The sequence below is a fragment of the Mobula hypostoma genome, chromosome 5 (assembly GCF_963921235.1).
Source record: "Mobula hypostoma chromosome 5, sMobHyp1.1, whole genome shotgun sequence".
Classification (NCBI taxonomy): Eukaryota; Metazoa; Chordata; class Chondrichthyes; order Myliobatiformes; family Myliobatidae; genus Mobula; species Mobula hypostoma.
The window spans coordinates 9,255,008-9,271,985 of NC_086101.1; the positions used below are offsets into that span (position 1 = coordinate 9,255,008).

The 16,978-nt window shown below is 49.7% G+C and overlaps 1 pseudogene; it reads right to left on the reverse strand.

Moving 5' to 3' along the window:
* Positions 1–377: 377 nt before the first annotated feature.
* On the reverse strand, positions 378–16,400 carry LOC134346095 (E3 ubiquitin-protein ligase TRIM39-like; annotated as a pseudogene).
* Between the last annotated feature and the right edge of the window lie 578 nt (positions 16,401–16,978).

Consider the following 16,978-nt stretch of genomic DNA (forward strand, 5'->3'; position numbering starts at 1 on the left):
GCTGCAGGAGTACGTGCTGAGGGACGCACTGAAACTCGGTGCAGCCACCGCAAGGGCCCGGTGGGGAAGGACCACAGTATAGGTTTCTCCACCCGTGGGAGTGGGAGGGGTCGGAGGGCGGGGAATATACCCCTCAACAATGATATGGTAAGCTGAACTACTGGAGTGCCACGTGGGTGGCCAAAAGTATGGATATGCAGAGACCATAAGGGAAACGTATGTACTGTATAGGTAAAGGATTGAGAGTCATTGAATGGTTTATTGTATATAATTTCATTGTTGAATAAAGCATATTTTGAAATTTAAAAGAAATATTGGAGGTCAAATTATTTCTTATACTGACTTACTCCTGACGCCGGTCCCGGGACCCGACCCGTTTACAGACCCGGAGCGGAACCGGAGCAGATTCTCAGCCAATGGTTTTGATCCCAAGTCCAGAACAAAGGATAAAGTTTCCCCGTGAATTTATTCCCAGTGAAGGTGTGGAGATGGGACTTGGACTCCGCGTTGTAAAATGAAACTGTCCCGGACTCGTAACTGAGATAAACTCCCACCCTCCCGGGGATGGGACCGGCAGGGAAATGGGACTCAGGGGAGGTGTAAACCAGCATCATGTCATTAACCCGCCCGATGATCCAGAATCCAGTCTCCGGACTCCGTGTGACCCATCCCTTCCTCTCCACAGACTCTGCAGCGACTCCCAGACACCAGCCCCGATTCCCCGTCACCTCCACCTCCCAGTAATGTCTCCCCGATGTGAATCCCTCCGATCCCAGCACACAAGCAAAGAACATGAACCTCTTCCCGGTGTCAGGGAGATCCCTCCAGGTCTTAGTCTGTCTCACTCTCTTCCGATCCTCAGATACCTTGAGCTCCAGATGCGCAGTTCCCACATCCAGGGTGACAGAGACTGGGGGGAGAAGCAGAGAATTAGAGAGGCCCCGGGGATCGGGGGGAGACTCGGGCAGCGCGGCCCCGGGACCGGGCCGGGGTAGAGGCCGCTGGGCCTCAGGCTCAGTCGTGTGGCCGACAGGACCCTTTCCCGGGGTTTTACCCAAACACAGCGGATGGACAACCAGCATCTTCCTGAGATTATTCCCCGACATGGAGATCGGATTTTTCCAGATCAACACACACAAAATTCTGGAGGATCTCAGCGGGTCAAGCAGCATGTGTTAAGGTTTACAGTCGATGTTTCAAGCCGAGACCTTTCCTCAAGATTGGAAAGAAAGACGGGAGATAGCAGTGGAAATGGGTATGAGGAAGGTGGAGAAACACCTGGATACAGATGAGGATGGAGTGAGTAAACACTGCAGGCATTTAAGAGGAGGTCAGGCAGAATACATCAGTGCCGACCAACTCGCTTTAATGAACTAGTTCAATTTGCCTGTATTTGCCCATTATTCCTTTAATCCTTTCCGACCCACGTACCCATCCAGCTGTCTTTTAAATCTCTGTAACTCTATTCACCTCTACGGTTTCCTTTGGCAGCCTCCTGAACTCCAGGAAAACATAGAACATAGAATAGTACAGCACATTACAGGCCCTTCAGCCCACAACATTGTGCCAACCCTCAAACCCTGCCCCCACCTTAAATTGCTCCATATCCCTGTCTGGTAGTCTCTTAAACTTCACTAGTGTATCTGCCTCCACCACTGACTCAGGCAGTGCATTCCACGCACCAACCACTCTCTGAGTAAAAAACCTTCCTCTAATATCCCCCTTGAACTTCCCACCCCTTACCTTAAAGCCACGTCCTCTTATATTGAGCAGTGGTGCCCTGGGGAAGAGGCGCTGGCTATCCACTCTATCTATTCCTCTTAATATCTTGTACACATCTATCATGTCTCCTCTCATCCTCCTTCTCTCCAAAGAGTAAAGCCCTAGCTCCCTTAATCGGTGATCATAATGCATACTCTCTTAACCAGGCAGCATCCTGGTAAATCTCCTCTGTACCCTTTCCAATGCTTCCACATCCTTCCTATGGTGAGGCGACCAGAACTGGACACAGTACTCCAAGTGTGGCCTAGCAGAGTTTTGTAGAGCTGCATCATTACATCGCGACTCTTAAAATCTGTCCCTCGACTTATGAAAGCTAACACCCCATAAGTTTTCTTAACAACCCTAGCTACCTGTGAGGCAACTTTCAGGGATCTGTAGACATCTACCCCCAGATCCCTCCGCTCCTCCACACTAACAAGTATCCTGCCATTTACTTTGTGCTCTGCCTTGGAGTTTGTCCTTCCAAACTGTACCACCTCACACTTCTCCAGATTGAACTCCATCTGCCACTTCTCAGCCCACTTCTGCATCCTATCAATGTCTCTCTTCAATCTTTGACAATCCTCTGCACTATCTACAACACCACCAACCTTTGTGTTGTCTGCAAACTTGCCAACCCACTCTTCTACCCCCACATCCAGGTCGTTAAGATGAATCACGAAAAGTAGAGGTCCAGGAACAGATCCTTGTGGGGCACCAGTAGTCACAATCCTCCAATCTGAATATACTCCCTCCACCACGACCCTTTGCCTTCTGCAGGCAAGCCAATTCTGAATCCACTTGGCCAAACTTCCCTGGATCGCATGCCTACTGACTTTCTGAATAAGCCTAACGTGTGGAACCTTGTCAAATGCCTTATTAAAATCCATATAGATCACATCCACTGCACTACCCTCATCTATATGCCTGGTCACCTCCTCAAAGAACTCTATCAGGCTTGTTAGACACGATCTGCCCTTCACAAAGCCATGCTGACTGTCCCTGATCAGACCATGATTCTCTAAATGCCCAGATATCCAATCTCTGAGAATCTTTTCCAATAGGTTTCCCACCACAGACGTAAGGCTCACTGGTCTATAATTACCCAGACTATCCCTACTACCTTTTTTGAACAAGGGGACAACATTCACCTCCCTCCAATCCTCCGGTACCATTCCCGTGGACAACGAGGACATAAAAACCCTAGCCGGAGGCTCAGCAATCTCTTCCCTTGCCTCGTGGAGCAGCCTGGGGAATATTCCGTCAGGCCCCGGGGACTTATCCATCCTAATGTATCTTAACAACTCCAATACCTCCTCTCCCTTAATATCAACATGCCCCGGAACATCAACCTCACTCATATTGTCCTCACCATCATCAAGTTCCCTCTAATTGGTGAAGACCAAAGAGAAGTATTCATTGAAGATCTCGCTCATTTCCACAGCCTCCAGGCACATCTTCCCACCTTTATGTCTAATCGGTCCTACCTTCACTCCTGTCATCCTTTTTTTCTTCACATAATTGAAGAGTGCCTCGGGGTTTTCCTTTACTCTAGTCACCAAGGCCTTCTCATGCCCCCTTCTTGCTCTTCTCAGCTCCTTCTTAAGCTCCTATCTTGCTTCCCTATATTCCTCAATGGACCCATCTGATCCTTGCTTCCTAAACCTCATGTACGCTGCCTTCTTCCATCTGACTAGATTTTCCACCTCACTTGTCACCCATGGTTCCTTCACCCTACCATTCTTTATCTTCCTCACTGGGACAAATTTATTCCTAACATCCTGTAAGAGATCTTTAAACATCGACCACATGTCCGTAGTACATTTCTCTGCAAAAACATCATCCCAATTCACACCCATAAGTTCTCGCCTTATATCCTCATAATTTGCCCTTCCCCAGTTAAAAATTTTCCTGTCCTCTCTGATTTTATCCTTTTCCATGATATTGCTAAAGGCCAGGGAGCAGTGATCACTGTCCCCCAGATGCTCACCAACTGAGAGATGTGCGACCTAACCCCGTTCATTACCTAGTACTAGATCTAGTATGGCATTCCACTAGTCCGCCTGTCCATGTACTGTGACAGGAATCCGTCCTGGACACACTTAACAAACTCTGCCCCATTTAAACCCTTGGAACTAATCAGGTGCCAATTATTATTAAGGAAGTTAAAGTCACCCATGATAACAACCCTGTTATTTTTGCACCTTTCCAAAATCTACCTCCAAATCTGCTCCTCTGTATCTCTGCTGCTACCCGGAGGCCTATAGAATACCCCCAATAGAGTAACTGCTTCCTTCCAGTTCCTGACTTCCACTCATACTGACTCTGCAGAATTCTTCCTGTTTATGATAATGGGAACCATGAGGGGAGAGATGAATGGCAGATGGAATTGGAACCAGATGGGGAGGGGGTGGAAAGCCTGTGGTGAACTATGTGTGTAGATGGAAACAGAAGGTGAAAGAGAATGAATATGGGTGATAAGGGTCCCTTTGTCTTCTTTCCCACAAACCCACTCCCCACAGCCCCTCATTAGGACAGAGGATGAATTTGCAGAGACTCTGGCAGATATATTTGCTTCACATTTCACCACAGGTGAGCTGCTGGAGGGTGGCTCAGTCTGAGCCTTCAGCTTCTCCCATCATTCACCGAGGTCAATGCTGATCGGTGTGTCCGGGCTCAGTCTGACGATGCGTCAATGTGCTGGTTTGATAACAACAGTGAGACTCGCGAGTCCAGCAGGGGGCAGAGCTGAGTCAATCAGACTGCGGTCACGGACAGGTCAGACAGGGTGAGCGGCACGAAGGACTGATGTATTTTTCTGACAATCCCTGTCACCACAGTGATAGCAGATTTTATCCCCTTTAACGTCTTTGATGGAATATTAATTCCAGAGCTACTGTGGCAGGATTCAAGAGCATGCATGGACATATTTTTCTGGTATGAGTGGGATCAGGATGCTGTGGTTGATCTAACAGTCCTGCGAAGCGGTTATATTTTGCCCCAGTGTTGGTGTGTTCAAGGTTCCGACTTCTCCAGATGATCACGTGACAGTGATGCCTCCCTGCAGGTGGGGTTGGTGTCAGAAAAACTTCAGTTCCCCTTCAGCCTATTATTACAGCCAAATTTTGTGTCTAATTATTAATTAATTGTGTCTGGAACAAGAGAAAAAGAATCTATATGTTTTACCTCGTTTAATGCTGTCAAACGCTTCTCCCAAAGTTATGTCGAACAAATAGGGGTGATAGAATTTTTCAGCCAGTCGGGCACAATCTGTCACTGACAGTGACTGGGCATCATCACTGATCCTGTAAATATTATACAGCTGGTTATAAACTGAGCATCAGCAAAGTTTGAACTATTTTACAAATCTATCCAGAGTTTCAGTAAAGACCATGTCCTACCTCTTCTTCCGACGAGCTTTCTCCTGAAATAAAAAAAACACACATCTCAATTGACTGAGACTGACCATTGGCATCGCAATAGCAGGGATCTGAGCTAAGTTATTAAAAGCAGCCGGGAGCTGAGGAGGATGATGGTGCCTAACGGCGACTGCTTTGATCGCATTTTCGGAAACAGCTGTATTTCTATCTTTAGTATCTCTACTTTTCCCTTTCAGGGTTCTTTTGAAGCCGCTGACCTGGAGTTACACGCTGCCTTTGGTTCTTTGTGGGAATGAGACACACTCCCTGGGTCTCACCACTGGCCGCTGTTCGATATATCGAGGACATGGCCTGGAAGACAAGCACGGCTTCAGAGATTCGGGATTATGTGACTCTGGAGGTGGGCAGACTCGAGGTTGGTGCCTCTGCGGGGAATCGGTGTGTCGCGGGAGATAGAAGATCGAAAGCAACAAGCTGGCTGCCGGCTGTGTGAACTGAGACCTGAGTTCTTTTGGCACAGAGCTTGAAAAAAAAACAACGCAACAGACTTTTAACATTGTAAATTAGTGAGTTGTTTGTTATGTCTCCCCTCTCGCTGTGAAACGGGTCACTTCATTTTTCCTTTTTAGGGAGAGATGTTGTTATGTTGAATCACTGGGTGAATGAGTAGTCTTTGCGGTACTGCAAGTCTGTGTCTTTATTGATGCTTTACTGCATGCTTCAGTGCTTGGTGGAGGGTGCTGATGCTTTTTTGCTGGGGGGAGGGGGTGGTCGTTGCCTTGCTGCTGCTTATGCGTGGGAGGGGGAGCTTGAAGGGGCTTTGGGGTTCTAACATTTAACTGATTCATTCTTTGGGACACTCCTTCATTTTTGTGGATGTTTGTGAAGAAAAAGAATTTCAGGATGTATATTCTATACGTTTCTCTGATATTAAATGTACCTTTTTGAAACTTTGAAAACTCCCACTAAACTCACTCCTACTGACACACATGGAGAAAGAGGGACACAGAATTATGGGAGAAAGGACAAGGAATTTTAATGAAAATTATCCCATAACTGAGAGGATGGAACTTACAGGAGAGACTGGACAGGTTGTGCATTTTTATCTGGATACGATGTCAGGGAGGGTCAGATGGAGGAATTTAACATTCCGAATGGATTTGATGGGGTGGGAGTGGAGAAAATATTTCTGTTTTTACGAGACAAAAAGTCAAAGATAAAACATCATTTGGTTGTTAATAAATCTCACAAGAAATGTGGTGAAGAGGATATCAGAAACACACTCTTAACCTGTGATGGTAACTGGTTGTTACTCTGAGTATCGGGGATATTATATGTGGGAATCACAGAAATGATCACCAACTCACTGCGATGATCAGAGTAACTCATTCCCTAGAAGGTTGCAAATAGAACATAGAACATAGAAATGTACAGCACAGTACAGGGCCTTCAGCCCACATTATTGTGCTGACCCTTAAACCCTGCCTCCCATAAAACCCCCCACCTTAATTTCCTCCATATACCTGTCCAGTAGTCTCTTAAACTTCACTAGTGTATCTGCCTCCACCACTGACTCAGGCAGTGCATTCCACGCACCAACCACTCTCCGAGTAAAAAACCTTCCTCTAATATCCCCCTTGAACTTCCCACCCCTTACCTTAAAGCAATGTCCTCTTGTATTGAGCAGTGGTGTCCTGGGGAAGAGGTGCTGGCTGTCCACTCAATCTATTCCTCTTAACATCTTGTATACCTCTATCATGTCTCCGCTCATCCTCCTTCTCTCCAAAGAGTAAAGCTCTAGCTCCCTTAATCTCTGATCATAATGCATACTCTCTAAACCAGGCAGCATCCTGGTAAATCTCCTCTGTACCCTTTCCAATGCTTCCGCATCCTTCCTATAGTGAGGTGACCAGAACTGGACACAGTTCTCCAAGAGTGGCCTAACCAGAGTTTTATAGAGCTGCATCATTACCCTGCGACTTTTAAACTCTATCCCTTGAATTATGAAAGCTAAAGGGCCTTGGCCTGAAACGTCGACCGCACCTCTTCCTAGAGATGCTCCCTGGCCTGCTGCGTTCACCAGCAACTTTTATGTGTGTTACTCTATAAGCTTTCTTAACTACCCTATCTACCTGTGAGGCAACTTTCTGGGATCTGTGGACATGTACCCCCAGATCCCCCTGCTCCTCCGCACTTCCAAGTATCCTGCCATTTACTTTGTACTCTGCCTTGGAGTTTGTCCTTCCAAAGTGTACCACCTCACATTTCTCCGGGTTGAACTCCATCTGGCACTTCGCAGCCCACTTCTGCATCCTATCAACGTCTCTCTGTAATCTTCGACAATCCTCTACACTGTCAACAACACCACAAACCTTTGTGTTGTCTGCAAACTTGCCAACCCACCCTTCTACTCCAACATCCAGGTTGTTAATAAGAATCACGAAAAATAGAGGTCCCAGAACAGATCCTTGTGGGACACCACTAGTCACAATCATCCAATCTGAATGTACTCCCTCCACCATGACCCTCTGCCTTCTGCAGGCAAGCCAATTCTGAATCCACCTGGACAAACTTCCCTGGATCCCATGTCTTCTGACTTTCTGAATAAGCCTACCGTGTGGAACCTTGTCAAATGCCTTACTAAAATCCATATAGATCACATCCACTGGACTACCCTCATCTATATGCCTGGTCACCTCCTCAAAGAACTCTATCAGGCTTGTTAGACATTATCTGCCCTTCACAAAGCCATGCTGACTGTCCCTGATCAGACCATGATTCTCTAAATGCCCAGAGATCCTATCTCTAAGAATCTTTTCCAACAGCTTTCCCACCACAGACGTAAGGCTCACTGGTCTATAATTACCCGGACTATCCCTACTATCTTTTTTGAACAAGGGGATAACTTTCACCTCCCTCCAATGCTATTCCCGTGGACAACAAGGACATAAAGATCCTAGCCAGAGGCTCAGCAATCTCTTCTCTCACCTCATGGAGCAGCCTGGGGAATATTCCGTCAGGCCCCGGGGACTTATCCGTGCTAATGTATTTTTACAACTCCAATACCTCCTCTCCCTTAATATCAACATGGCCCCGGAACATCAACCTCACTCATATTGGCCGCACCATCATCAAGTTCCCTCTCATTGGTGAATACCGAAGAGGAGTATTCATTGAGGTCCTCGCTCTGATGGAGTGAAAGGATAGATAAATGGGGGTATAGACTGAGAACAATGATTAACTAGTGATCAATCACCTTGTGGGGGCCTTAGTTTACTGTTTTGGACAGTCAAAAAAGCAGCTTTACGCAGCAACCGGTGACGTACTAGTCATCGTTCTCTAAAGATAGACAAAGGCTCAAATAAGGAACGATCTGATCTTGCAGAAGCAGCTCAAGGTAGAGCTAAATATGGGAGGGGTGAGGTAACGGCTAGAAAGTTCTTGAGAAAAGGGGAGGGGTCCGAATGAGGAACTGATGGGCTAGCTTTGGCTTAAAATAATTAGAACTAACTGACCAATGATTATCTTACATCTAATTGTATCTTAGCATGTGATTGAAATGATTCTAATATTGTCTAAACTTGTAATCATAAGATTTCCTGCGACCTGATCAATGTTATAAATTGTGGAGAATTGTGTAATTCGAGGGCAGTGTCTGGACTGGCTCTTTTGGGAGATCAGTCTGTAACTTCCCCCAATGCATGCTATGAGTAAAGAATAAAGGTTTGAAAAAAGATATGTGCGTTAGTGTATTTCTGGTACAATTGTCTTTGCATTGGTCGGTCCAGTCCGACAGCTCACTTCCACCGCCTCCAGGCACATCTTCCCACCTTTATCTCTGATCGGTCCTACCTTCACTCCTGTCATCCTTTTGCTCTTCACATAATTGAAAAATGCCTTGGGGTTTTGCTTCACCCTACTCACCACGGCCTTCTCATGCCCCCTTCTTGCTCTCCTCAGCCCCTTCTTAAGCTCCTTTCTTGCTTCCCTATATTCCTCAATAGACACATCTGATCCTTGCTTCCTAAACTTCATATTTGCTGCATTCTTCCACCTGACTAGTTTCTCCACTTCACTTGTCACCCATGGTTCCTTCATCCTACCATTCTTTATCTTCCTCACCGGGACAAATTTATCCCTAACATCCTGCAAGAGATCCCTAAACATCCATCACATGTCCATAGTACATTTCCCTGCAAAAACATCATCCCAATTCACACCCACAAGTTCCAGCCTTATAGCCTCATAATTTGCCCTTTCCCAATTAAAAAATTTCCTGTCCTCTCTGATTCTATCTTTTTCCATGATAATGTTAAAGGCCAGGGAGCAGTGGTCACTGTCCCCCAGATGTTCACCCACTGAGAGATCTGAGACCTGACTCAGTTCATTACCTAGTACTACACCTAGTATAGCATTTCCCCTAGTCGGCCTGTCAACATACCGTGACAGGAATCCGTCCTGGACACACTTAACAAACTCTGCACCGTCTAAACCCCAGGAACTAATCAGGTGCCTGTGGCGACCCACTTTTTGGCGCACACGAACCGGCTCACAATAACGCACGCAGGCAGAGGGCCGGCCCCAAAAAGGGCGCCAGGCCATCTTCACCAGCAGGGGGAAAATCCCGCGCGCAGAAAGGGTCTGGGAATATGCATTCCCCACAGCAGTCCCGCTCCAGGGAGGGCGGGAACGGGAAGGGTTTAAAGCAGGCCGCTAAGTTTGAATAAATCTCTTTCATTGCAACTCTAACTCACCGACTCCGTGTGGTTATCCTAGCGCTGTGTGTAGCAGACCGCTACAATTGGTGACCCCGACGGCCCAAACGATATTTGGACCTGAGATGACCGACGCCGCATCTGTTCACGCAGTTTCGTTAAAACTGCCAAGCTTCTGGACGCTGCGACTCCATTTATGGTTCGAACAGGCAGAAGCACAATTCCACATTCGGCAGATAACCTCGGAGTTCACTCGCTACTACTACATGCTGAGCTCCCTCGACCAGGAGACTGCTGCACAAGTTGAGGAATTTATACAGTCGCCCCCGGAGGACGGCAAATACACAGCATTCAAAGCCCTGCTCATAAGGACTTTCGGACTCTCACGGCGCGAACGAGCACGCCGCTTAATGCACCTGGATGGTTTGGGAGACAGGCCGCCGTCAGCATTAATGAACGAGATGCTGGCCCTGGCTGAAGGACACAAACCCTGCCTCATGTTTGAACAGGCGTTCCTAGAGCAACTGCCCGAAGACATAAGCCTGCTGCTGTCCGATGCAGATGTCAGCGACCCCCGGGAGGTGGCGGCCCGAGCAGATGTGCTGTGGAATGCCAGGAAAGAGAGAGGGGTGTCCGTCGCACAGATCACCAAGCCGCGTGCCCAACGACAGACCAGACCAGGCCCGGCAGCAGAGCCTACAAAACCCGGCGACGGGAGTGAGGAGCCCAACGTACAATGGTGTTTCTACCACCAGCGGTGGGGCACAGAGGCCCGCCGCTGCAGACCACCCTGCAAATTCCCGGGAAACGCCAGGGCCAGCCGCCGCTGATGGCTACAGCGGCTGGCCATCAGGACAGCCTCCTGTATGTCTGGGACAAGCAGTCGGGACGCCGCTTTTTGGTTGACACCGGAGTGGATTTTCAGCGTTTTACCTCCAACGAGTTACGACACCCGCAACAGAGAACCGGGACCCACCCTGAGGGCCGCTAATGGCAGCACAATACGAACCTACGGCACCCGCATGGTGCGGCTACAGTTCAGCTCCAGCCGGTTCACGTGGGACTTCACACTGGCCGCCGTGGCCCAACCACTCCTGGGGGCGGATTTTCTACGAGCCCACAGCCTGCTGGTCGACTTGCAAGGGAAGCGATTAGTCCACACCAAGACTTTTCAAACGTTCTGCCTGGGTGAAGCACAGTTGCCAGCCCCACACCTGGACTCCACCACGCTGTCCGACGATGAATTCACTAGGGTCCTGGCGGATTTCCCATCAGTACTGACACCGCAGTTCACGGCAGCCATGCCCAGACACGAAGTACAGCACCACATCCCGACCCAGGGACCACCTTTCCACGCCCGTGCTCGAAGGCTTCCCCCGGACAAGCTCCGACTGGCGAAGGAGGAGTTCAAGAAGATGGAGGAATTGGGGATCATACGACGGTCCGACAGCCCATGGGCCTCCCCCCTTCACATCGTGCCCAAGGCAACGGGGGACTGGAGACCATGCGGTGACTACCGCAGACTGGACGAGGCTACAACGCCAGACCGCTACCCTGTGCCGCACATTCAAGACTTCGCAGCAAACCTACACGGCGCAAGGATCTTTTCCAAGGTAGACCTCGTCCGGGGATACCATCAAATCCCTGTACATCCGGACGACATCCCCAAAACAGCACTTATCACCCCGTTCGAACTTTTCGAATTCCTCCGAATGCCGTTTGGCCTAAAGAATGCCGCACAGACTTTCCAGCGGCTAATGGACGCGGTGGGACGCGATCTGGTCTTTGCATTCATCTATTTGGACGACATCCTCATAGCCAGCAGTAGTCGTCAGGAACATCTGTCCCACCTCCGCCAGCTCTACTCCCGCCTGAGTGCATTCGGCCTTACAATCAACCCAGCCAAATGTCAGTTCGGACTTGACACCATCGACTTCCTGGGCCACAGGATTACTAAAGACGGGGCAACCCCGCTGCCCGCCAAGGTAGACGCGGTTCGCAACTTCCCCCAACCCAAAACAATCAAAGGCCTGCAGGAATTCGTGGGTATGGAGAATTTCTACCACCGTTTCCTCCCCTCAGCAGCCCGAACCATGCGACCCCTGTTCACTCTAATGTCGGGTAAGGGCAAGGACATTACCTAGGACGAAGAGGCCGCAACCGCTTTCCTTAAAACCAAAGAGGCCTTAGCAAACGCCGCGATGCTAGTACACCCCAGAACGGACGTTCCTACTGCCCTCACGGTGAACGCATCCAACACTGCGGTCGGTGGAGTGCTGGTACAATTCATCGAGGGTCGCTGGCAACCCCTGGCGTTCTTCAGCAAACACCTACGACCGCCCGAAGTCAAATACAGTGTTTTCGACCGGGAGCTATTGGCACTATACCTGGCAAACTGGCATTTCAGGTACTTCTTAGCGCCTACCTTGGCCCTTCACCGCGTTCACTGACCACAAACCGCTTACCTTTGCGTTCATGAAGGTGTCCGACCCCTGGTCGTCCCGCCAGCAGCGACATCTGTCCTACATCTCCGAGTACACGACGGACATCCGGCATGTCTCTGGAAAGAACAACGTCATGGCGGACGCACTTTCCAGACCTACCATACAGGCCCTGTCCCAGGGGGTGGACTATGCAGCGCTGGCAGAGGCACAACAGGCAGACGCTGAGATCCCCAGTTACAGGACTGCAGTCTCCGGTTTGCAGCTCCAAGACCTCCCCGTAGGCCCCGGTGAGAGGACCCTACTATGTGACGTAGCTACCGGCCAACCCCGCCCCGTCGTCCCAGCAGCCTGGCGCCGGCGGGTTTTCGAGTCCATTCATAACTTAGAGCACCCCTCCATCATGACAACTGTCCGGCTGGTCTCCAACAGGTTCGTGTGGCATGGGCTTCGTAAACAGGTCAGTGAATGGGCCAAAACGTGTCTGCAGTGCCAAACGGCCAAGGTGCAGCGGCACACCAAGGCTCCGCCGCAGCGGTTCGAACCCACCCGCCGGAGGTTCGACCACATTCATGTGGATATCGTGGGGCCCCTGCCAGTGTCACGAGGAGCGCGGTACCTCCTAACTATGATAGACCGGTTCACCAGATGGCCAGAGGCGGTCCCGCTCACCGACACCACCTCCGAATCCTGCGCCCCAGCACTGATCGCAACCTGGGTAGCCCGCTTCGGGGTACCGGCCCACATTACCTCCGACAGGGGCGGGCGCCTAGTTCACCTCCAGCCTGTGGTCGGCTATGGCCAACCTTTTAGGATCGCAGCTACACCACACAACTGCCTACCACCCACAGTCGAACGGACTAGTGGAGCGCTTCCACCGTCACCTGAAATCGGCTCTCATGGCCTGCCTGGAGGGGCCTAACTGGGTGGACGAGCTTCCCTGGGTCCTGCTCGGAATCCGCACGGCGCCCAAAGAGGATCTGCACACCTCGTCGGCCGAGTTGGTGTACAGCGCACCCCTGGTAGTCCCAGGAGAGTTCATACCAGCCCCAAGAGGGCAAGAGGAAGACCCCACAGCAGTCCTGGACAGACTACGGGAGAGGCTTGGTAACTTGGCCCCCATCCCCACTTCACAGCACGGACAGAGCCCGACCTGCGTACCCAAAGACCTGCAGAACTGTAAGTTTCTTTTTTTACGGCGGGGCGGACACCGGGCACCGCTACAGCGGCCCTACGAGGGGCCGTTTAAGGTGATGAGGAACAACGGGTCCACGTTCGTGCTAGACATTGCGGGGAGAGAGGTGGTTTTCACGGTGGACCGACTCAAACCGGCCCATGTGGACTTGGCGCAGCCGGTCCGGGCTCAGGCACCGCGGCGCAGGGGCAGACCTCCCAAACAGAGGCCGATGCAGACTGTGGACATTGGGGGAGGTATCGCCGGTTCTGGGGGGGGGGGGGGCGTTATGTGACGAACCACTTTCTGGCACACACAAACCGGCTCACTATAGCGCGCGCAGGCAGGGGGCCGGCAGCAAAAAGAGCGCCAGGCCATCTTCACCAGCAGGGGGAAAATCCCGCGCGCAGAAAGGGTCTGGGAATATGCATTCCCCACTGCAGTCCCGCCCCAGGGAGGGCGGGAACGGGAAGGCTTTAAAGCGGGCCGCGAAGTTTGAATAAATCTCTTTCATCGCAACTCTAACTCACCGACTCCGTGTGGTTATTCTAGCGCTGTGTGTAGCACGCCGCTACATGCCAATCAATATTAGGGAAGTTAAAGTCACCCACGATAACAACCCTGTTATTTTTGCACCCTTCCAAAATCTGCCTCCCAATCTGCTCCTCCGTATCTCTGCTGCTACCAGGGGGCCCAAAGAATACTCCCAATAGAGTAACTGCTCCCTTCCTGTTCCTAACCTACCCATACTGACTCAAAAGAGGATCTTGCTACATTACCCACCCTTTCTGTAGCTGTAATAGTATCCCTGACCAGTAATGCCACCCCTCCTCCCCTATTTCCCCCCTCTCTATCTCTTTTAAAGCACCGAAATCCTGGAATATTGAGAATCCATTCCTGCCCTGGTGCCAGCCAAGTCTCTGTAATGGCCACTACATCATAATTCCATGTATGTATCCAAGCTCTCAGTTCATCACCTTTGTTCCTGATGCTTCTTGCATTGAAGTACACACACTTTTGCCCTTCTACCTTACTACCTTTATTCTGTTTCTCTTTCCTCAAACCCTGTTTGTATGTTAGATCTGCCTTTACTCCATGCACTGTACTTGCTGTTCTCGCATGACCTTTATCCTCCTCCACCTCGAACACTTCATCCTCATCTGCTCTAACCCTCTGATTCTCCTCCCCCTGCAAATCTAGTCTAAACCCCCCCCCCCCCACTGCACAGCAGCACTAGCAAATCTTCCCGCAAGGATGTTAGTCCCCCTCCAGTTCAGGTACAACCTGTCCCATTGGAACAGGTCCCACCTTCTCTGGAACAAGGCCAATTGTCCAGAAACATGAAGCCCTCCCTCCTGCACCAGATGTACAGATGTTGTGGGAGGCCAGTTTGGGACAACGACAATCCTGAACAGTCAAGATGTCTGCATGGTGAAAATCAGTTTACGATTACAGTATTTGAGATAAAATACATCATTTTGTGACTCTGAACCTTAACTGAAATCTCTCACCATGAGGAATATGATATTGTTTTGTCGATCCGTCTGTTCCTGTAACTTTGAAGTTTCCTCCTGGATGGAATTTAAATTCTCTTGAATCTCTCAAAGATTTTTTCCCATCGGATTCAGAATCCTCTCCTCTTCTTCGCTCAGATTTCGGAGTGCACACTGCTCTTTCTCTGTGAGAACCTGGCGCAGTTCAGCAAACTGGGATGTGATCTGGGACTGAAGGCTGTGTGACTGTTCCTGTCAAATGAAAGGAGAGGCCAGTTTACTATTTGAGGCTATTTTTTGTATTTCCTTCTGACATGGAAGGTAACCATTCAGCCCATGCTAGTCTCTGCTAGTTCTCAGAACAATCCCCTCCAACACATTCCCCCGCGTCTCCCTGAAACATGCATTCCATCCCTGACCGACAAACTCCGACCTGATTCACACACTGCCCACAATCACAAGGTTAATTACAGTAGCCACTTTACCGTTCAACCATGCAATGTCGGCTAAAGGAAGGTACTGGTTATGGGGAGTACATGCAAACTCCACGCAGACAGCTCCAGGGGTCAGCATCGATCCCAGGTTACTGGAGCTGCAATACTCTGCTACTCTGCATTAAAGGCCAGAAAACTACACAGCGAATTTGTAAATTCTGCTCAGGAGATTCACCCGAACTCCGGAAATCTTCTCTTTCTGTTGTTGTTCCATTTCCTCAACATCTGATTTCTTCTTAGTGAGAGAGTCTAAGAAAGGTTTATCCCGATCCTGGGAATCAGAGAGTGAAGACATTAGACCAAAATATGCAACTAACTAAACAACTGATCAAAACCTGGTTAGTTTTACCTTGTAGATTTCAACGGCTTCGTTAACCGGCATGAAGTTGTGAGACTTGTGTTCCCGCGCAGTCGCACAGATCAGGCAGATCAGTGTCTTGTCCGTCTCACAAAACAGCTTCAGTTCTTCCCCATGTTCCTCGCAGTGAAGTTTACTTTCCTTCTCTTTCGGATTCAGGTTTTGTTTTCGAGCTTTCTCAGACAGATTTGCTAAGGCCCAACTGACCCTGAGGGTGCGGTCTGCAAACTCCTCTCTACATTCCGGGCAGGAGTTTCTCACCTCCCTTTCCCAGTGGTGTGTGATACAGGAGCGACAGTAGTTGTGTCCACAGTCCAGTATAACCGGATCGGTGAAGAAATCCAGGCAGATGGGACAAATTACCTCCTCGGTTAAACTCTCGGCCTGTTCTTTCGAAGCCATGTTAACTCCCGGCACTTCCTGTTTCGGGATCCTTTCGCATTCGGGGGTGGGGAGCGGGGGGTGGGGGGGCGGGGGGGCGGGGGGGGGGGCTGCTGCACGCCTGCGGTACTGCGATTGTCCTCTAGGGGCGCTGCAGTTTTGGGAATGAATGTTCCTTTTCAGTGAGCAGGAATCGTGTTCATTTCCACAGCAGGGATTAGCAGCACTTTAAACAAGTCTAACATAAATAAAGCCGCAGAGAAGAGCTTGGTTCAGTCTACGGCAGGACTGAAGGGACAAGTCCTGAAACGAGAGACACAAGGAATTGTAAAAATGCAGGAATCCGGAGGGGAAAGAGAGCTGCTGGAGGAACTAAGCAGGTCAGACAGCATTTGTGGATAAAAATAGACAGGAGATATTCTGGGTTGAGACAGTCCAGATGAAGGTTATCAATCCGAAATGTCGATTGTCCATTTCTCTCCACAGATGCTGCCTAACCCTCGGTGTTCCTATTAAAGCTCGTTTTTTTTTTTTAGATTGAGGATTAAAGGGAGTCAGACTGAGATTTAAAAAACTGTGATTAATGTAAATTTAGAGCAACTATTAAATCAGTTAATGATATGGAACACGGGATGTGGAGAGAATCTGCTGTGAGGAGATTGATACAGTGGCGATGACAAAGATGTGGCTGCAGGAATCACCACAGGCTGGACATTGTACGTCACAGTGTGGAAAACATTCAACTCCTGATTTCCGTTTCCCTTCTTGACTTCACCACATA